We start from the raw sequence: 22,195 nt of genomic DNA on the forward strand, positions 1-22,195 counted from the left end.
TTCAAAACAGAAGATTAAAATGTGAATAAATATATACATGGAAAAATGTTAGCCCCTTTCCTAAAGTATGTGAGCTGTTACAAAGAGCAACAAGTGAAGCAGTGAGTGGCTGCTGGGGCTGGGCAGAGGGCCTTGAAGAATATGCGACTGGGGCCCAACACCATGCAGAGCTCCTCCACAGTTCAAACTTCTAATCAACACAGATGGGCTTGTGTTTAACTTCTGTAGTGGTGCGCTAGGGCACATCACCTACAGCTAAATGGAATACCTGCAGCTAAATATACTCCGCCTGCCTCCAGCCTAAAGCCATGGTTGTAAAGTGACTTCTAAGCATCGAAATTGGAGGAATGGGACAGCACATGCAGAGCAACCTCTTTCCCAATCACAAAATCCTACGGCAACCTGTTATCCAGTCTCCATTTGAGTACCTCCATGGTCTGAGAGCTCATTATCACTTACAGCAATTTACTAAAAGCTCTTTTCTTAGTTGGATCTGATTCCCAGGTTTTAGACTTGTGTTTTGAACAGACACAGAACAAGTCAACACTCTTCACTATGTGAGCAGTCAACTCTCTCTATACATCAGCCTTTCACGCAGTTGAAGGTCGTCATTTCATCCTTTAGTATTCACCTCTGCAGTGTAAGCATCCCGAATTCAACCCACTCTCTCTCTAGTGACCTGCTTTTTGAACACTCTCTATTTTGTCTATGTCTCTCTCAAAATGTGGCAATTAGAACCAAACAAGCATTCAAGATTTAGCCTAAACAGAAGAGAATTAAACCAGGCAGTGTTTTAATCATTCTACTACCACTGCTAATACTATCAGAAATCTATCCAGGGAGAAGTTCTATTTTCTTTTTCTCCCCACACAAATGAGGGATTTGAGGCCCAGAGAGGCGAGGTGACCCAGTGGGACAAGGGAACACTGTTGGAATTTGGTGGGACTGGGATTCTTTCATCACGAGGCCATTGGAGTACACATTTTACAATTCTGATAGAGCAGTTAGTTCTCTGCTTTCTTCCCCTTTGAATTCTACCTTCTCGTCTTTTTTTCTTTCCTTCCAGTTTTACTGAGATATAATTGACATACAGCACTTCGTAAGTTTAAAGTGTACAGCCTAATGAGTTGACTTCCCTACAGCATGAAATGGTGACCACAATAAGTTTAGTGAACATCCATCATCTCAGACAGATACATTAAAGAAAAAGAAATTTAAAAAAATTTTTTTCCTTGTGATGAGAACTCTTAGGATTTACTCTTAACAGATTTCCTATATAACATCCAGCAGTGTTCACTGTATTTATCATGTTGTACATGACATCTCTAGTGCTTATTTATCTCCTAACTGGAAGCCTGTCCCTTCTGACTGCCTTCATCCTATTCCCCCTCCCATCACATACCCACCTTCTCGTCTTGAGGGAATGTTTCGGTTTCTTGTCTTCATTATAGCCATGCCACATGGGTCACAGCTCTGTGGCCAATGAGGCTCCTGTGGGCTCCAGAGGGCCTGGGTGGGGATGGCATCTGGGGCCCCTCCGTGCCGCTAACACCTCTCTCCCCAGGGATAACAGCCCTTGCGAGATCTTCTCTGAAAACCCTCTTCAAACATCTAAGTCAGCCCAACCTCCGCCCTGAACAGTCTTCTAGCACAGCACCTCTTTCACAACACTTACCAAAATTTGTCATTGGCTCCTTATCCACATCTTTTCCTGCTTACTGTCTCTCACAGTTGGCTGTAAGCTCGATAAAGTCGGGGCCTAAACCCCCAGTGTCCTCACTCAGCATCCAGCTCAGTGCCTGGCACACAGTAACGATTTTCAGTGAGTGAATGGATGACTAAATGGGAGCTGAGAACGGGGTTAGCAACTCTAACCAGACAGAGCTGGGTTTGGGTCCCAGAGCCCTGCCACTGTGAACTGTGTATTCCTGGGCAAATGACTCAATTCCTCACTGGTAAGATGGAGACAATGACGCCGAACTCACAGAGCTGACATGATATTCAGTGAATTGATGAGTGCACATAAGCATTTAGCGTGCCGCCTCGTTCACAGTAAGCGCTCAGTAAATCACAGTGACTGCAGCGATTGCGGCTGCCCTAATTCTACCACCTTCCACTCAGAGGCTGGCCACTGGAGGATGACAATTAACTGGAATAGCAAAAGGTACATCCGCTCTTTTATCCTGTTTGCTTTTTTTAAAAGTTGTGTTAAAAAAAACACATAACACAAAATACACCAGCTTAATACTTTTAAGTGTACAGTAGGATTAACTAGACCCACACTGTTGAACAACACATCTCCAGCCCTCTTTTCATCTTGCAAAACTGAAAGTCTATACCCAGGGAACAGCAATGGGTCCCCTTTCCCCTTCCCCAAGCCCCTGGCAGCCACCGTTCTATCTTCTAAGAGTCTCTGCCTACTTGAGGTGTGGAGCTGTGTAGTATTTGTGTTTCTGTGCCTGGCTTATTTCACTTAGCATTACGGCCTCAAGGTTCACCCAGGTTGTAATATGTGACAGGATGTCCTTCCCTTTTTAAGGCCGAATATTTCATTGTATGTATAGACCATGTTTTTATCCATTTATCTGTTGACAGACATTTGGGTTGCTTCGGCTAGTGTGAAAATGTTGCTTCATATAAACAAGTGTGTGCAGATCTCTGAGATGCTGCTTTCGATACTTTTGGATAGAGATTGCTCTTTTTAACTCTCCACAAACCAATCATGCCAGTGGAGCAGCAATAGTCACAGAGGTCATATCTGCCTTCACTTTTCTGCTCCTGTCACCAAGTTATCTCTGTCCCAAGCTCACTCCCTAGTCCTTTCTGATGTCCTCCAGGTTCCTCTATTTTTAAGTGAATTCCATAGGTCAAAATTTGAATTTATATCTTTGTCAAGAAGAGAGGGAAGCTATTAAGCCTCTCCTTCTCCCCTCTGTTGCAAAATCTCCAGGTCCCTCATCTGGAGTAGGGCCCTGCCCCAGGTCTAAGCAGGACGGGGCTGCAAGAGGCCAGGGCCCAGGCCCCTGGAACAGTGCAGGGCTGTGGCATAACCTCAGTTGGTCCAGTACAGTTTTAATAATGTTCAGTTTATGAGTAATTTTTCTCCCCTGCACCATGCGGGATCTTAGTTCCCCAACCAGGGATCGAACCCGGACACCGGCAGTGAAAGTGCCGAGCCCTAACCACTGAACTGCCAGGGAGTTCCCGATGAGTAATGTTTTGAATGCTGCTAGTATCTCATCAGGAAGTTATTCGTTTCCCTTGACAGGTAAGATTAAATAACATTCACTGGGTTTAACAGCCTTGTGACAGAGCCAGGGTATTTGTATGCAAACCCACTTCCAATCTTATGATGTCCAACCAAAGGGTCCAACTGGACGTGATCAATAAAGTTCCGCATTTTCTCGTAACTCTTCAGCATCACTTTCACATTATTGTCCTGAGGAGCAACAGAACAGAGGTGTTGAGAGCCAGATGGAAGACACATTAGGGGCCTTCTGGGGGCACGTGGCTCTGTTTTGAGGAACCGTGGGTGCCAAGGTCACCCAGGGGCAAGGAGGAGCAATAGGTCTCAGTACTCACGCCTCCTCTAGTCTATAAAGCAGTAATAAGAGGGGCTATGATTGTGCAAAATATAAAATTCCCACAACTATTTATTCACAAACATCGTCAAACCAGGAATAAAGTACACACATCTCCCCATTCCCATCTCAGCCCTCTTCCTACAAAACCTGAGTGGGTGCGCGCACACACACACTCACCACTGGTACACTCAGGAGAGTGTCTGAGGAGGTGTAACTTCTGCTGCAAACGAGTAAACATATTTATTTTCTTGCCATGAGATTTCAGGAACCTAAATCAAAAGTTTCTAAGATCTTTTCTTGATGGTGTATAAGAGAACTGCTGTGATGTGCCTGCCATCATCTATTTGCTTATCTGTTTTTAAACGAAAGGCTGCTTTAATATTACATGGTGGTGGTATTTCTATGATAATCCTGGACAACAAAAGTTCATCTGACTTTACTTAAAATATGACTTAACTCTCATAAGAACAGAGATCACCCCCTTAACTGGCCCTCGCCCACGCCTCCCCACCACAGCCAGCTCCCACTGTCACACTTACTCAATTTCCTTGCTCAGTCAGTCCGTGGCACACTGCAGGCTCCATTCCCTCCTATTCTGCCCAAACTACTTGACTAAGGTCACCAGTCAAGTGGCTCTTTCTGACTCCCGGGTGGCGAGTCTCAAAGTCATTCAGGACCTAAAGGAGGTTAACACCCACACCTCGACAAGCTCTCCACAAGGGAGCAAACTCACCCCGGCCTAGGGCTTTGCAATCTCCTGTACCCAAGTGACTTCAAAATTGCCCTTGCCAGCCATAAAGTACTTGTCAAGCTCCAAATCTATCACTTCCAACTGCCATTGGTTCTTGTAGGTTTTTTAAAACTAGACACAGTTTCTACCTCCCCTTATCTTGGCATTCACCCCTCAAAACAGAATAAAACAAGCAAAACAAAAAAATTCAGTCACCATGTTCTACTGCCTAGATCTTCATCTCACATCTCATCATCCATCCAGATTTCCAAGCACGAGATCTGATCTCCAAATCACTCCTGTATCCTTTATGCAGCCCTCTCCCATCTTCCCCTTACCCGGCTGCCATCAAATCTTATACATGGAAGAATGTTTCAAATCCAACCTGTCTCCATTCCTCCAAGACACAGCCCAGTGGCTACGTGCGTTTATGTCCTGGTTTATGTCCTGATTCTGCCTCCTGTGAGCTTGGGTACCCTGGACAAGGTGCTTGTGCCTCCTCTGTCTCCATTCCTCCTCTGCAAGTGGAAATAACAGTCTCAATCTTTCAGAGTTATTACAAAAATGAAGATCTGAGTATAACGGGTGCAACACCATGCATGACACCTAGCAAGTGCACCATAAACGATGGCTACTGGCATCATCCTCGTGTCTTCTACCCTAATTCAGTCCCTCGTCTGCTCTGGCCTGGAGTCCTAGAACAACCCTTCAGATTCCCAGCCCTTAGTTCTTTCCCCCTTCAGTCCACTTCTAACATTGCCACCAGGCTCAACATCTGAAAACACAAATCTGTTCATGTCACTCCTTGGTTTCAAGAATTTCTGTAGGCTTCTTACTTCCAGTCAGAAGATTCTACACGTATGTAGTTCGATACTTCAGCCACCAGCCACATGTGGCTATTCAACACTTCAGTTGTGGTGTGTCCAAACTGAGATGTACTACAAGGGTAAAATACACACTGGATATGAAGATTTAGTATGAAGAGGAATGTAAAATAACTCACTAATAATTTTCTTTAGTAGAACAGAGTTCTTCATTTAAAGCAGAGACAGAACAAACGCCAATTTAGTACCTTTTAAATTACCTTTTTATATCAACATGCTTACATTTTTTGGTAGTTTCTTATTTTTTCTTAGTCCCTTACTCATGTCTCCTTTTTCTCTTTTTCCATCTGAAATGTCTATAGTCTCAGAAGTAATTACATCTTTTTTAGAAGGAGAGGGATTTTAAAAAAATATTGTGGTAAAATACTGTAAAAAAAAAAGTACGTATTTACAAATAATACAAAATTTATGTTACACATAACATCAAATCTTAATCATTTTTAAGTATACAATTCAGGGGCATTAAGTATGTTCACACTGTTGTATAACCATCATCAACACCGTCCAGCCTCAGAATTCTTTTTATCTTGCAAAACAGAAACTCTGTCCCCACTAAACAGTAACTCCTAATTCCCTCTCCCTTTAGTCCCTGGAAACCACCCTTCTGCTTTCTACCTTTATGAATGTGACTACTCTGGGTCCCTCATATAAGTGGAATCACATGGTATTTGTCCTTTTGTGACTGGCTTATTTCACTTAGCAGGACGTCTTCAAGGTTCATCCATGTTGTAGCATGTGTCAGAATTTCCTTCCTTTATAAGACTGAATAATATTCCTTTGTATGGATATAGCACATTTCATTTATCCATTCATCCTTCAATGAACACTTGAGTTGCTTCCATCTTTTGGCTACTGTAAATAATGCTGCTATGAACAAGGGTGTACAAATATCTCTTTGGGTCCTTGCTTTCAATATTTTGGGGATATATACCCAGAAGTAGACTTACTAGATTGAATGGTAATTATATGTTCAACTATCTGAGTAACTTTCACATTGTTTTCCATAGTAGCTGCCCCACTTTATATTTCTACCACAGTGACGAGAGCTCTAATTACTCTACATCCATGCCAATATTTGTTATTTTCTGGGTTTTTTGATAGTGGCCATCCTAAGAGGTGTGAGATGGTATCTTACTGTGGGTTTGATTTGCATTTCCCTAATGATTAGTGATGTTGAACACCTTTTCAGGTGCTTGTTAGTCATTTGTATAACTTCTTTGAAGAAGTGTCTATTCAAGTCCTCCGCCCATTTTAAAAATCAGGTTGTGCTTTTGTTGTCGTTGAGTTGCAGGAGTTCTTTATATATTCTGGATATTAACCCTTATTAAATATATGATTTGCAAATATTTTCCTCCATTCCACAGGCTGGGCTCCCACTCTGTTGAATGTGTCCTTTGAAGCACAGAAGTTTTTAATTGTGATGTAGTACAATTTATCTATTTTTTTCTTTTGTTGCCTATGCTTTTGGTATTATGTCCAAGAAAGCACTGCTAAATCCAATGTCATAAAGCTTTTCCCCTATGTTTCCTTCTAAGAGTCTCATAGTTTTAGGTCTTCAAATTAGGCCTTTGATCCATTTTTAATTAATTTTTGTATATGATATAAAGGTAAGGGTCCAACATCACTCTTCTACATGTGAATATCCAGTTTTTCCAGCATCATTTGTTGAAAAGACTGTCCTTTTCCCATTAAATGGTTTTGGCACTCTTGTCAAAATCATTTGACTTCATGTGAGGGTTTATTTCTGGGCTTTCTGTTCTCTTCCAATGGTCTGTATGTCTTCGTTAATAATTTTTAACATTAGGTACATGTTGAAACAACACTTATGATATATTGGGTTAAATACAGTCTTAAAATTAATTTTATCTTTTCTTTTCACTTTTTCAATGTGGTTCCTAAAACATTTTAAATCACACATGTGGCTCGCATTATACTTCTATTAGACAGTCCTGCTCTAGATGCTCTGAACTCAGGCCACCAGGCAACAGCTGACACCGGGGGTTCAGTGACAGTCTGCAAGCTCCCTTCCTTTTGTGTTTATCATTACAGTGCTTAGGGAGCAGGAGAGAAGTGTGGTTGAGAAGTGAGGTTTTTGAATCAGAGAAGCTCAGGCTTCAGTCTTCAAGACCTGCCCTGTCCAATGCAACAGCCACTAGCCACATATGCCCACTGAGTACTTGAAATGTGGCTGGTGCAAACGGAGATGCACCGGAAGTGTAAAATTCAGACTAGATCTCAAAGACTCGGTACCAAAATAAGTGATGTAAAATATCTCACTAATGACCTTTATATTCATTACATGTTGAAATTTTAATACTTTGATAGTTGGGTTAAATGAAATATATTGTTAAAATAAACTCCAGTTGTTTGTTCATTATTTTTTAATAGTTTTTTAAGAGCAGTTTTAGGTTCACAGAAAAACCTTGTGCCAGGTATAGAGACGTCCCGTACACCCCCGGTTCCCACACATGCACAGCCCCACCCATCATCAACAGCCCCACCAGGCGGTACCTTTGTTATAACTGATGAACGTACAAGGACACATCATCATCAGCCAAAATCCACAGCTTACATCACAGTTCACTCTTGATGTTGTACATTCTATGGGTCTGAACAAATTTATAACAACATGTATCTACCATTACAGGACCCTATAGAATAGTTTTACTGCCCTAAAAATCCTCTGTGCTCTACCTATTTATCCCTCCTTCCCCCCAACCCCTGGCAACCACTGATCTTTTTACTATCTCCACAGTTTTGCTTTTTCCAGAGTGTCATATAGTTGGACTCATATAGCATGTAGCCTTTTCGGATGGGCTTCTTTCACCTAATAATATGCATTTAAGGTTCCTCCACGTCTTTTCAAGGCTTGATGGCTCATGTCTTCTTTATTTTTTAAAACGTTGCTCCTAGAATTTTAAAATGACTTAGGCAGCTCACATTACATTTCTGTTGGATACTTGTTGGCTTGGCACGGGCAGTTTTTCAGAGGCTGGCATCTCCCTGCCTCTCCAGCCACTCAGGTCATGGCTGGCCACCCCGAGTTCCCTGCCCCATGACATGCCAGCCTCCTCGCCTTCACATGTACTAGAGTCTCCTCACTAGACTTTACCTTCCTTTTCCCTGAAGACTAATTCATATTCAGACCCCGTTCAAATATGACATGTTCAGTGAAGCCTTTCTAAACTTCCACTGCACCTAAGTCACCTTTTACAGCACTTTGCACTTTATACTGTAAATTTTTTTTTTTTTTGGCTGTGCCGCATGGCTTGTGGGATCTTAGTTCCCCAATCAGGGATTGAACCTGGGCCCTCGGCAGTGAAAGCACAGAGTCCTAACCACTGGACCGCCAGGGAATTCCCATACTGTAAATTTTTATGTGCCTGACTTTCCCTTTAGATTTGAGCTCCTTGAAGTTAGGGACCATGTTTTGTTCATCTTTGGGTCCTCGATCCCTAGCACAGAGCCTGACACTCAGTAGGCATTCACAGATGTTGAATGACTAAAGGAAGAAAACACTACAAAATTCAGATTATCCTCCAATAAGAGACAAGATATCCACTTAGACATCAGACAGCTCAGAAAAGTATCTTAAATGCAACAAACCAGGCTGCAGAAGTATATCAACCAATAGTTAAAACTATTCACAAGCTAACATTTGTTTTTTAAGTCAAATCAACACCGTAATAACATTTATAAAGCGTGTCACAATTGAGAGATGGTAAACCAGTCCCTAATGGTGAGTGGATTCTGATTGGCTTGGAAATGGGGGGACTAGCTATGGAAACTGAATGGTTAAAACCACATTCCATATCCATTAGCTGACAGCCCAGACCCCACCAGAATAGAGGCCCTGAAACTGAGCCTTTGATGTAGTTTCCAAAGAAAGCCACCAAGATGATTAAAGGGTTGGAAAATGAGATTTATGGGGAATGGCCACAGGAACAGAGACAGTTTTGCCCAGACAAGAGAAAAGGCCAAAGGGTGACTTAATAACCATCTTCAATCATTGTTACTACACAGATGATGGTGACCAGATGGTCTCCATTTCCACCAAAGAAAGAATACTGAAAATGGACTCACGCTGAAGCATAAGAAAAGCTGTTTAGTTTTAAAGAAAGAACTTAATGGCTAAGAACTAGCTTACAGCAAAGCAGACCCAGGGAGTGTGTGCTACAGTCTTTATTATGCTAAGAAAGCAGCAAGTGGGTAGAGCTTGTTCAGGCCTTCAACAATCCTTTGTTGAGGGCAAATCCTCAACTGGCTAATCATCAAACGAATCACGTAATGCACAACCACAGGAATAGAAAAGAAATAAAGATACGAACATTGAAACACAGCACCCTCTGGTGTACATAACTGTCCTCCAATCAAGGAAGATTCTTGACATATGTATTTCTCAAAATATAGGGTACAAACCATGATAGAGTCCAGAGAAACTTACACCAGACTGGTCCTAACGTTCATTTAGTCCCTACATCCATCTGTATTAAGCACCTCCTCTGCACTTCCCCTTTGGTACCAGGAAGGCTCTTACACAGGCAACCTCACTTCTGTGAACACTGAACATGGCTGCATCCCACTCACATTAGAATGTTGAACTCAGACTCTGATACATCAACTGGCACACGAACATCTCACGCTGTACGCCGTTCAGGAGTACATTATATACAGAGTTAGGGAACACCCGAGTGGGGTGCTCCTCTAACGTGTCCCTCTGCTCTGCCATGGTGTACATGGCCCTTCCTTTCCAATCCCTCTTTGTCTCCCGAATGCCAACAGGCCACTTTTTACATCCTCCTAGGCTATATGCTCCAGAGCTTTCCAAGCTCAAAAGGTTTGAGAATCAGTCAGGGATGTTTTGAGGTCCTCCCCGTGTCTTTAGTCATCTTGGTGCTGGGTGGAACCTCATTACATGACACGTACACTTCATTCATGTGACTCACTACTGCTAAAGCAGCTGGTGTGTGTCCTCGATCACTACTGCTAAAGCAGCTGGTGTGTCCTCGATGAATAAATCACAGGCCCTGTGTCCAAGAGCCACAGTCCAGTGGGGGAGATGGATAAATACAGGTGTAAATCGTTGTAGCTCAAAGCTGTAAGTGCTAACAGAGCAAAGAAAAAAGGGAATGGAAACACCAGAGAAGTACTATCTGGGAGTTCCTCAGGACATGAGAGCAGAACTGACATCCTGTGGGAGCAGGTCTCAAAGGGTGAGAGGCATTGCCCAGGCAGAGGAGGCAGGAGCAGGTATTCACTCTAGGTGTAAAGATCTAATGGTCCCCAGGCATGTCACCACTGGGAGAACGGAGCCATGTAACACACTACGCCTCCTGTCCCAGGGTCTCCTTGAGGAGGCAGGAGAAATGCACCCGAACAACCTGACCTCTGTACACTATACAAAGCGCATGCCTAAGTGGCAACAAACAAACAAAAATGATGCAGACCAGGTACTGGTCTGATGAAGGTGTGAACGGGCTGGAGTGGCAAGTTCTGCGAGGCAAGGCGTCTGGCTGGAAAGCTCCAACAGGAATTCCCCTGACACCCTCCTCGGCCGCCTCCGTCCCAGCGAGTCCCATCCTTGCTTGGCGGCTCTCTCCCTTACAGCACTGGCGACAACGCACTGTGACTGCGCGTACAAGCTTCCTCCCCCATGAGGCCATGGGCTGAGACAAGAGCAGTCATCTTTTTATCACTATGCCTCGATCACTCCACACATGTGGAGCTCAAACAAACTGGATGAGTACACCAAGTCATCAGTTCATACGCGTGATAGGGTTTAAAAGGGCAGAGCCTGGACCTATTGCCCCAACACCTTCCCCTATGCAGTTCACCTTGTTTGGTTCTTCCTCGTAAGTTATCCATCCTCACCTGGTTCAGGCTTTCCTATTCTTTCATTCTATCCTCACAAATCAACCCTGACCCTCCAACTGAGGAAAAGGAGCACATATCTGTGTCCCCAGTTAAGAGTGACCTACGTCGGGACTTCCCTGGTGGCACAGTGGATAAGACTCCACGCTCCCAATGCAGGGGGCCCGGGTTCAATCCCTGGTCAGGGAACTAGATCCCACATGCTTGCCGCAACTAAGAGTTCACATGTCACAACTAAGGAGCCTTGGAGCCGCAACTAAGACCCAGCGCAACCAAATAAATAAATAAATATTTTAAAAAGAGAGTGACCTATGTCACATGGAAAACCCACTAAACCAAAGAGGTGACAGGGAAGTGGCTTCCCACACACCCGGAAGAATGTGAGATTACCTCCTCACAAGGGAAAAAGAGAAACCCAACCCGATTACAGTGTAAAAATAGGTCACTGCCTGAATATAGCCCTTTGGGTTACTGGCAGCCAAGCCCCTTTTGCCTCTGGCTCCAGTGTCACAAGAAAGCGGCGGCACCATCTTAGAATAAGGGCTCCACGGCCAGCTGCCAGCCTCAGCCTGGCCTTCCCTCTGGCATCCTAGAACTACTAGGCGCTCAGCAAGCCTCTGTCACGGTTGGCGTGGAAGAGCCAGAGTTGGTAAGTTTTGTTTTGAACAAACTAGGAGGCAATTCAAGGTTGTGCTTATGACAAGTCTCTTTCCCCTGTATCCAGCCACACTTACTTCAGTAGGAAAGAAAGGAAGACTTTCAGTAGCTTGCTTGTACCTAGGCGGGGCCAACAGCAGCCTCTCTTCCATGACAGAGTTACAATTATGATCACTGTAATGCTTTACTTGCAGCAAATTCTCTAGGTGTGCATGACTGGAAGGGGTGTCAAAATTTTGGTTCTATGGAAAAAAACTGCTGTGGATTGCTTTAAAAAAAACAAAAAAAAAGCCTGAGAATTACCGATCAAGAATCAGTGGTAGAACAGAGAAGGTGGGAGTTCCCTGGTAGCCTAGTGGTTAGGATTCCAGGCTTTCACTGCCGTGGCCCAGATTCAATCCCTGGTCGGGGAACTGAGATCCCACAAGAAAAAAAGAACACTGACTGACTGCCACTGGGTTAATCACTGTGGTGACATGAGAGGGGTTACCTGATTGGGCTTAAACACTCAAGGGCCACCCCCGGAGCTGAGGCGGGACCAATCCCTCTCTACCAGAAGACAAAAACATTGTTTGCTATGGGAGGAAGTGGGGAGGTAGAAGACATGGGGGAGGAATGGGGACAATTATAAAGTCCTTCACACATCACCTGGTACTGAATTTGACTCAGATACCCAGTATCGAGGGCAAACGTGAAAGTGCATTTTGTGTTTGTTTGTTTCTGTTTTTTGTTTTTTGGTGCATGGCAGGTGGGATCTTAGTTCCCTGACCAGAGATCGAACCCGCGTCCCTTGAGCTGGAAGCGCGGAGTCTTAACCACTGGACTGCGGGGGAAGTCCTAAAAGTGCATTTTGAGTGATACTTTATCATTTAACAAAGATGAACGTTTATTCCTATACAGAGACAAACTCCCTTGGAAGGTAAACTCAAGAAACGTATGTCTCGGAACTCTACGTAGGGGAAAATAGGTAAAGGTGAGGAGAGCAGTCTGTTTGGAAAGATGCAGTGAAACCCACTCGAACAGGCCATTCTTACACTGATCCTCCAGAAGGCAGAGGACATGACAGTAAATCAAAACCAACTGAAGTTATTTCAGCAGAGGGCTGAGATGAAACGGTCCAGATGCTTCTCTTCAAATGATCTAACTTACTGCAAATAGAGATTGACTTGTCTTAGACGCCTTCTTATATATCAAATTTCTAAAAATTAGCTACAACACTTTAAAAACCTGACCCCTAGAGTTTTTCAAGTTATTGTCATTATCAGGTTATCCTCTGAGAGTGTGTTTGTATGTACATGTGTGTACCTGTCACTTACTTTAAATATTTGAGGGCTACTAGGTGCTCAGCTCTGTGCTAACAGGGTGGAAATGGGAGGATTAAAGGTCACATCTCTGCCCTCAAGGAGTACAACCACCAGCTAAGTAACATTACTATTTGTCAGGCACTGTGCTAACTGCTTTACATTTATTTCCTCATTTAATTTTATCCTCACAGTGATCCTATGAGCTAAGTATCATCAATGGATTTTCCAAATTAGGAAACCAAAGTTAAATGGCTAAGCAACTTGACTCAGCTCACACAAGCAGCAGGCAACAGCTGGGATTCACACCTAGGTCCTCCTCATTGCAAAACTACGCTCTTAACCCACAGCACAAACATCCCGTAAGAGTGAACAGTACAAGACAGTACGTTAGAGTGAAGAGCTCAGTGCTGGGTCGCAGAGCTGAGTGCCTCCGGATTCTGGGGAAGCCGAAGAAGGCACATGGTGTGAGGATGAGGATGAGCCATCACATGCTGCTGTCACTCATGTGAGCCAATGCCCAAGTGCCAATACACCATCTGTCCCCTGGCCTCGCACCCATGGCCACCTCCTGTAATATTCCTTCACTCTTAATCATTTATAAAAATGGAAGGCCAGCAACATTTGCGCAGGCCTTAGGATGTTTCATAGCTATCTCCAAGGATGGAATCAGTTCTTCCTTGATGTGCAAAGATTTCCTCTCTGTTCTAGAGATACGACCACATATTGAGGAATTAAGTTTGAAACTCTTTAGGCAAATACTAGATGTTATTTCCACTGCTGATGATTTGTATAACCCTAGCCCTAGCTCTAACCTCTTGGCACTGTGGCAAAAAGTAAATGTAACATAATGTCTGAACAAAATGTGATACTACTTCCTCGGTGCTGGTCTCCGTGTACCAGAAAGTGGTGGGAGTGAATGGAGGCAGTGTCCCTCTCATGCCTCAGCAGCCCCTTTACCAGGCAGCCAGCCGACTTCTGGTTACCTCAGGGCAGGGCAGACCTCCCAACCTCCAGGCTATGGTTCCAGGGCTCCGATGTTCCAAGTGAGGGAGAAATATCTCCTTCTAAAACAGCAGGGAGTCAGAAGCATATGGGATTTCTGCTTCCATGGGATTAGGGGAAAGTATCAATACTCTAGTACTTCTTCAGTGAATAGGATGTGCTGGTACTACGGCTCCTACTCATTCTCATGTAAGGAGCAACACTGAGATGTGATCTGGAACTAGGACTGCTGCTATTAAGGCAATGGGAAACAATTCTGTTTTCAGGGTCACATCTGGGACCCTGGAATCATTTCCAGTTTCAACCTACATTGGACTGATCACTGTGTACCAGGTTCTGAGCAAACATCACCTTCCTCATAGCTGCAAACAATCCTACGAAATGGACATTATCTCTACCTTACTTGTGTGGACGCCAGGGCTCAGGGAAATAGTTATGTCTATGGTCACAGGGCTGGAGTGTTATAGTTGGGGACCAGACTGAATCTCCTGATGCCAAGTCCAGTGTTCATTCCATGTTATACAAGGTTTGCGGCCTTGGGATATTATTATTATATAAACTGGGGTTTGGATGGCCATCCTCATTATAGCCAAGCTCTCACTTTGCTTTCAAAGGAGAAAGAATAAATCATGTTGAAGGGGGCTATTAGAAGGCCAAGGGCGGTAAGTGTTGCAGTGAATGGACACAAGCCGTGTGGAAACTCTGGGGTGAGAATCAGCTCTGACTGAAGTTGGGATGGAAAGACCTCAGAGAGGTGAGGCCACCCACTGGGCAGGAGGAGCTCTGGGGGTTAACAAAAGCCCCTAAAAGCGCAGACATGGAGAGGAAAGCACAAAGAAAGGGACTCGTGTGGGAAACCCCTTACAGCAGGGCTTCTCAACCTTGGTACTAACATTTTAGATCAGATAATTCTTTGTTCTGGGGGCTGCACTGTAGGATATTTAGCAACATCCCTGACCTTTATCCACTAGGGGCCTGTGGCACCTCCCATCTTGTCCCTTGTTGTGACAATCAAAAAAGTCTCCCGACATTGCCAAACATCCCCTGTTGAGAACCACTGCCTTAGACAGTGATGTGTCAGGAACTGGGGGCTGGCTGGCAGGGGGTCTGGGGAGGAGCAGATAAAGAAGGGGAGGCCACGAACCTGGCAGGGAAGGGAACAGATGCGTGCCCTGAGTGTCCTCTCGTTAAGCCCTTCAGGAAGCCCTTCAGGTACGGACTCTGACGACATTAGGACAAATGGGGCCAAACACGATCCCAGGATGAGATCCCTTTGAAGGGTGCCCAGCAGGACCCTGGCTGGGAGGAGAACATTTGCAGGAGAGAAAGGGTTCTAGACTAGGCAACTTGCAAAGGGCACCCTTACTCCCATACTCTCTTTTCTCCTTTCAGTGAACGGAAGCAAGAGAGGATGACACGGGGAATGCTACAGGAGCCTGGAACTCCCAAACCTATTTGGGAGCTTTAAGGGGACCTCGACTCGGAGGATGAGGGAGCTGCGATTTGCCTGTGACGGCAACACCATCCTTCCCCCCAGAAGCCATCCCCGACTCCCGCACCTCTCACCCTTGGACCACAGTCGCCCAGGAAAAGCGGAAAGGAATTGGGATACTTATCCTGGGAGACAGGAAGCAAAAAGGAGAAAGGGGGTGAAGATGAAAGAATTTTGAGCTTCAAGAGAGATATACTGACAGAGTTCACAAAGGGGACCATGTTTCTCAGAGAGGTAACAACAAAGTAGAACTGGGTCTGGGGGTTTGAGGAAAGGAAAGAGGCAGAGAAATTAATATTTACAAAATGTCCACTGAGTGCCAGTTCTGGGCAAGGCCCACTGCATGAGTTACACGTTCGGGTTTCACAGCATCATTCAATACCTATGTGCGGTGTGGGCATTACAATCTTTTTAGAGCAGAGGAAAGTAAGGTGTAGGGAGGCGAGGAATTTCTCTTTGTTCCCGGCCGGAGGGGCCTCCCCAAATGACCAGGGGCCCCAGGCATGGTTGGCGAGTCCCCCTCCCCCCTCTGCTGTGCCTCCTCCCCTCGGCTCCAGGGCCCACAGCCTCTTGCTCCCCTTGCTTGCCTGCCTGCCTGCTCCACTGGACTGAGGCTGTCAGGGGCTGTGTTTTGGGTTCTGCATGTCCAGCATCTCCTTATGTGCCGGGCATGGGCCTGCATCCGCGAAGGAAGCACGCAAGAGTTAATGCGGAGGCAAACAAAGAGCCGTGAGGCCCAGCTGTGTAAGCTGAGGGCAGAAGCAATGAGCACACCCGTTACATAAGTGCTTCTCCTGCTCTGCTCAGGCCCGGGAGGAGAGCGGGGCTCTTGCCTCCCCTGTGCTATATATAATCTCTGTTTTGGCAGAGGAGCTTGCTACAGTTCCACAGCTCACTCACAGGAGATACTCATGTTTTCTTAAGAATCCAGCAAATTTTCTTTGACTAGTGATGCCACAAAATAATAAGACAGACTTGGTGTAAGGTTTAGACACTTTTCCCACATTCCCAGCATTTTTCTCCCTCAAAAACAGTATTTCTGGTTCCACTTCAAGAAGCAAAGGAAGGGTGAAAATGAGATGGCAAAGAGACAGCTTGCAACATCCCATAATTACAGCCTTTGATGCTGGAACCTCAAGGCTCCAATCCCAGATGGGACAGTGTTTCCCTTTTCGAGGCTCCAATCCCAGATGGGACAGTTACCCTTTGGTAACTAAACAGGGGCTGATCCATTAACCAAGAATATGTCCCCCGCAACACCTTTTTTTCTGGCCGCACGGCTTGTGGGATCTGAGCTTCCCAACCAGGGACTGAACCCGGGCCCTTGGCAGTGGAAGCATGGGGTCCTAACCACTGGACCGCCAGGGAAGGCCCCAAGAATACGTGTTTGATACAGAGTGGGCCAGGTTTGTTTCTGATTCTTTCTCACCTTCCTTGTAAGCCCTTACCCTGGAATCCATGACCGCATGACTATAGAATGAATATTTCATAGAATCATTCATTTATCCTGGGACTTAATTGAAGATAAGTTCTACTTAGTTAACCCCTTCTTTAGCTGTAGTAGATTTACCTGAAAAATGTTTTCTGAGACCTTTAAAAACATATATTTACTAAAAATCACCACATTAACTTCATGTTAGTCCTAAAAGGTTCTCTAATTACTGAAAGCCATAGTTCATTATTCTAATACAAACTGTTATAACACATACTCACTTGAACATTAAAACATGACATTTCCTTTAAGTATAAACAGTCCTTTAACTTTTTAGCAATTTGGTTGGGACTTCCTCCAGATCAATTCTTCCAAAATGATGCATTTTTAAGAAATAAAATCATGACCCTGATGTTTTCATAAGATGACAGGTTAAGAAGAAAAATAGGCTTTTAAAATGTTGATTTTATTAACATTAATACTAACATCTAAGTATTAGCAGAGCTATTATTTATAAGCATAGCTCCTATAGTGAGTATGTAGACACTGTGAGACTTGCTGACAGTGGGCAGCTCAGTTCTAGCAGGTTCTATTCCAAGGTGGCCTGTCACTATAGTGGGAGTCAGATAAACCTGAGGCCCAGCCCTGACTCAGCAACTTCCTAGTGCAGGTCACTTGGGTCTTGGGTGATGTATTTAACCTCCCAAACCTCAGTTTTCTTTTATAAAATGGGAACGGTATCAGTGTATATAGGGTAAGGTTCACTTCAAAAAATAAACAAGACAGTCTATGGGAAAGCATCCTGGACAGGCATGTTGACAGTCAGGCAGAAGTCTCAGGCTTCCTGCCTCCTCACTCCCTGCACTGTCCCATCACCAAGGTGGCCCCTCTGCACGGTTTCTGAGTACTGACCTTCTCCTCTCGCCTGCAAACAGCTGCGGTGACTTCAGTGACCTACACCGCCTGCATATACACTTGCCCCCTTCCCCCTGTTAGCCTTTAGACACACAGATCACTGTCTTCAGTGATTCCCTGCAGCATAAAGTCCACCCACTTGAGCCTGGTGTCATGGTCCTTTCTTAGTCTGGCCCAACCCACCCTTTCTGAGCTCATGGTCCCTTGCAAACCCAAGTCTTCCCACTCCAACTCTGCCCATCGCCCTGCTTCAAAGCTCTTACACAGCCTCCATGGCCTACAGTATAAACTCCAAACTGCTTCATGTGGCATCTGAGACATGTTATCTGGTCCCTGCCCATCTCCAGTTTCACTGGCCACCACTCCTTTGCCTCCTTGTACTTTATAGCCAAGCAATTCTACTTACAGTACTGGAACCTTATGTTGTCTCATCACTCTTCAACTTTACACACACTCCCCTTTTTGCCCAGAATACCCTCCTCCTCTCATCTATTTGGCAAAGTCCTAGACAGTTTTTAAATGGCCCCACTTCTGTGACAGTCTGTCAAGTACTGACTGTGTCTCGTACCTTTGTCTGTTACTGCACCTGCCATGTTGTAATTATTTTTCATGTTTTCTTGTAATTCACTAGACCACTATAAATATCTTCTTTGGGGGGTGAACCCAGGACTTGGTCTTACACAGAGCAGTCACCAGGAAATATTTACAGTGTTGAGCCGAAAAAGCTTCCAAGCTGGTGGGAAGAGCCGCTGAAATGCAGGGGCTGCGACCTACCAGAGCAGCCTGCCGCTATGAGAGTAGACAGAGGGAGAATTTAACAGAATTCCCATTGAAAATGGTAAAATGGTGGTGACTGCCAGAGCTCAGAAAAAGAAACCCTTTTTATGTGGTTATAACTCTAACAAGTCAATTACATTTACCTAAAGCCAGTGGAACTCCAAACTGTATTTTTCTCCCCACAGCTTCATTCTTTTATAAAGTTCCCTTGCTCTGTGCAATGATCATGGGCAATCGCGTTTGCAGTTTTCGGCGATGCCAGTTCATGGCTATGTTTTTCTGTTCACTGAACTGGCTCATTTCTTCAGAACAAACTGTTCTGCACTGAAGCAGGAATTGGCTGGGTTCTAACAAAAAGATTTTTCCCCCCTGACAGTGTTTTTGCAAAAGACCCAAGTCAATTTATAGCCAAGTAACAAAAGGTCAGAAAGGTTAGTCAAGCAATGGGCGTAATTCCTGTGTGTCACAGCCAATAAAGGAAATGGGTGGGAATAAATAGTATGCAATTTTAACCTGAAATTATTTGTGCAAAACTATTATTGTAAACTATACAAAGGGACCCATGGCTTCCAATAAAAAGGATTTCCCACTCTGATTTTTCTTAAGACACATTTACTGTGGAAGAACTGAGATGACCTCGAATTCCTCATTTGCAAATGGAAAAATGTCAAAAACTTTTTCACACTAATTTATGAAAAAACTTGGCCACTGTTTTGCAGCCCTGAAATAGAAATATTCACATAAAAAATTAAATATCTCCCAGTTAAATCACAATTAAATACAATCTGCAGGGCTGAATTTAACACAAAATCTTTGCCAAAAGAGAAAATTAACCAAAAGAGAGGCTGAGAAAAGGGCTCTAAAAAGGCCATAGTTTATCTGTTTTAATCATGCTAGAAGTGTGACAAACTACTGCATTATTCAACGAGCATAAGAACAACAAGAAATGCCTGCCTTTAAAGCAGACATGAAGAGCTGACATCACAGCCAAGCAAACGGAAGACAGATGAGTAACAGCCTGCACTGGGAGGCCAACCAGGCCCAGGCTTGTGGGTCTGTGGAGTAAGGAAGCCTTTCAAATTTCAAGGCCGATGGAACCACCCCCCACACCCCATCATCACGATGTCTATAGTAGTCACCATTTAAAACAACCTAATCAACCAAAAGATGAATGGTTAAATAGAACACTGTCACAGTCCTGGACAAGATGCTGTAAACCATTTCTCCCCCAGCCTCCTTGCTAAGTACAACTATAAACTCTGGAAATAATACAAGAGGCAACCAAAGAAGAAGTCTGAAAGGGGGGAAAAGGAAGGTGAACAAGTTAGGGATCCCAGGGCTAAAGGAACAACACAGCAGCAGGGCATCCTATGACTCCCCTATCCAACTGAAGAAGGTGGCCCAAGCCAAATGTTTCCCAAGTCCCAGTGTAGCAACATAAGGCAGCTCAGGAAGGCTTATCCTTCCCTATGACAGAACGGGAGTTCTGCGGACAACACCAGGCCAGCTGGCAGCACCAACAAGGAGGATAGTTCAGGATCCCACTGATATTAAAACAATCTGGGAAAACACTCTCCCTCCCTGCAGGGCCCCCAGGAAGTACTCTTTATTCCAGCAGGATGGAGACTTCTTTCTTCCACCTGAAGGCACCAGGCAGCATGGCCTGGGGAAACTTCTTCCTTCCATCAGATAGCACCAGCAGGGCCCAGTGGGAGCCTCAGCTGCACCAGATAAACCAAGCAGACCAAAACAGTAACAGCAAAGCCTCTGAAAAATAAATCATCATTGGAATCACAGCCCACAACAGTAGATCCCAACCTGTGTGCTAAACCTAAAGAGAGTGACTTCCTGGTAAAACAAAAGGTTTAAATAGGACCCAGAGTTTCCTAACATAATAGACAAAATGTCCAGAACAGAATGGAAAATTCCCTTCCTACCAAGAACCAGGAAACTCACAACCTGAATGAGAAAAGACGATCAACCGACACCAATACCACGATGAATCTGATGTTGGAATCAGCTTACAAAGAATTTTAAAGCAGCCCTCACAAAAATGCTGCAACAAGCAATTACAAATTCTCTAGAAATAAATGAAAAACTAGAAAAACTCATCAAAGAAACAGAAGTTATAAAAAGGACCAAATACAAATTATAGAACTGAAAGACATAATAATAGAAATAAAAACTTGCTAGATAGGCTTAACAATAGAGATGACAGAGGACAAAAATCAATGAACTTGAAGACAGATCAGTAGAGCTTACCCAATGTGAACAAAAGAGAGAAGACAGACTGAAAACAAATGAACAGAGCTTCAAGAACTTGTGAGACAGTAACAAAAGATCCAATGTTCATATCATCAGAGTCCCAGAAGGAGAATAAAAAGAAAGGGGCTGAAAGAGTATTCAAAAAGATAATGGCTGAGAATTTCCCAAACCTACAGCTTCAAGAAGCTGGGCAAACCTCAAATAGATAAGTTCAAAGAAATCCATGACAAGACACATGATGATTAAATTTCTGATAATTAAAGACAAAGAAAAACCCTTGAAAACTGAGAAAAACAACCCATTGTCTATAAGGGAACACCAATTCAAATGAGAACAGATTTCTCGTTTGAAATCACAGAGGCCAGAAGGAAGTAGCACAATATTTTCAACACTGAAAGAAAAGAACTGTCAACCATGAATTCTATATCTGGGGAAACTATACCTCAAGACTGGAGGGGAAAAGACATTCTCAGACTAAGGAAAACTAAAAGAATGTGTAGCTAGAAGACCTACCCTTAAAGAATGGCTAAAGGAAGTTCTTCAAAGAGAAAGGAAATGATAAAAGAAGAAATCTTGGCATATCAGTTAGGAATAAGGAACAGAAAAAGAAAATGAGTATATACAATAGGCTATCCTTCTCCTCATGAGTTTTATATCATATTTAATGACTGAAACAAAAATTATAATACCACCTGATGCTCAAGATAATTATATTTAGAAGTGGGGATTAAAGGGACCTAGATGGAAGTAAGGTTTCCACATTTCACTCGAAGTGGTGAAACGCTGATACCAGTAGACTGTTATAAGTCAAATATGTATCTTGTAATACTCAGAGCAACCACTAAGAAAATGATACAAAGAGATACACTCAAAAACATTACAAGTAAGATAAAATCCTTTAAAATGTTCAAGTCACCCAGAGAAAGGCAAGAAAAGAGAAACCGGAAGCAAAACAAATAATAAAATGGCAGATTAAAATCTTAATATATAAATAATTACCTTACATGTAAATGGTCTAAATACACCAATTAAAAAAGTAGAAACTGTCAGAATGGGTAACTATATGCTGTTCACAGGAAACTCACTTCAAATTCAATGAGATAAGTAGGCTGAAAACAGAGTGCTGTCCATATAGTAGATGGAATATCAATAGCTCTTTTAAATTGTGCTTATGAATAATTTTCATGATATAGGAAAATGTTTAGAATATTACATTTTATAAGACGTGATAATTAAATAAGTAAATATTTTCAAAACAAGACGCAAAATGTATATATAGCAT

The 22,195-nt window shown here is 43.7% G+C and overlaps 1 protein-coding gene across 5 annotated transcripts in view; it reads right to left on the reverse strand.

Moving 5' to 3' along the window:
- ZHX3 (zinc fingers and homeoboxes 3) overlaps positions 1-22,195 on the reverse strand; it is a 127,496-nt gene that overhangs the window by 30,500 nt on the left and 74,801 nt on the right. The window contains exon 1 of one of the 5 annotated variants that reach the window (XM_082857428.1): positions 7,710-7,995. The exons of the other annotated variants lie outside the window; for them this stretch is intronic. The gene's annotated coding sequence lies outside the window, so the exon portion shown is untranslated. Of the gene's footprint in view, positions 1-7,709; positions 7,996-22,195 lie in introns of those variants that run through there. 5 annotated transcript variants of the gene reach the window in all.

The sequence above is a fragment of the Leucopleurus acutus genome (assembly GCF_964270905.1).
Source record: "Leucopleurus acutus genome assembly, chromosome: 16".
NCBI lineage: Eukaryota > Metazoa > Chordata > Mammalia > Artiodactyla > Delphinidae > Leucopleurus > Leucopleurus acutus.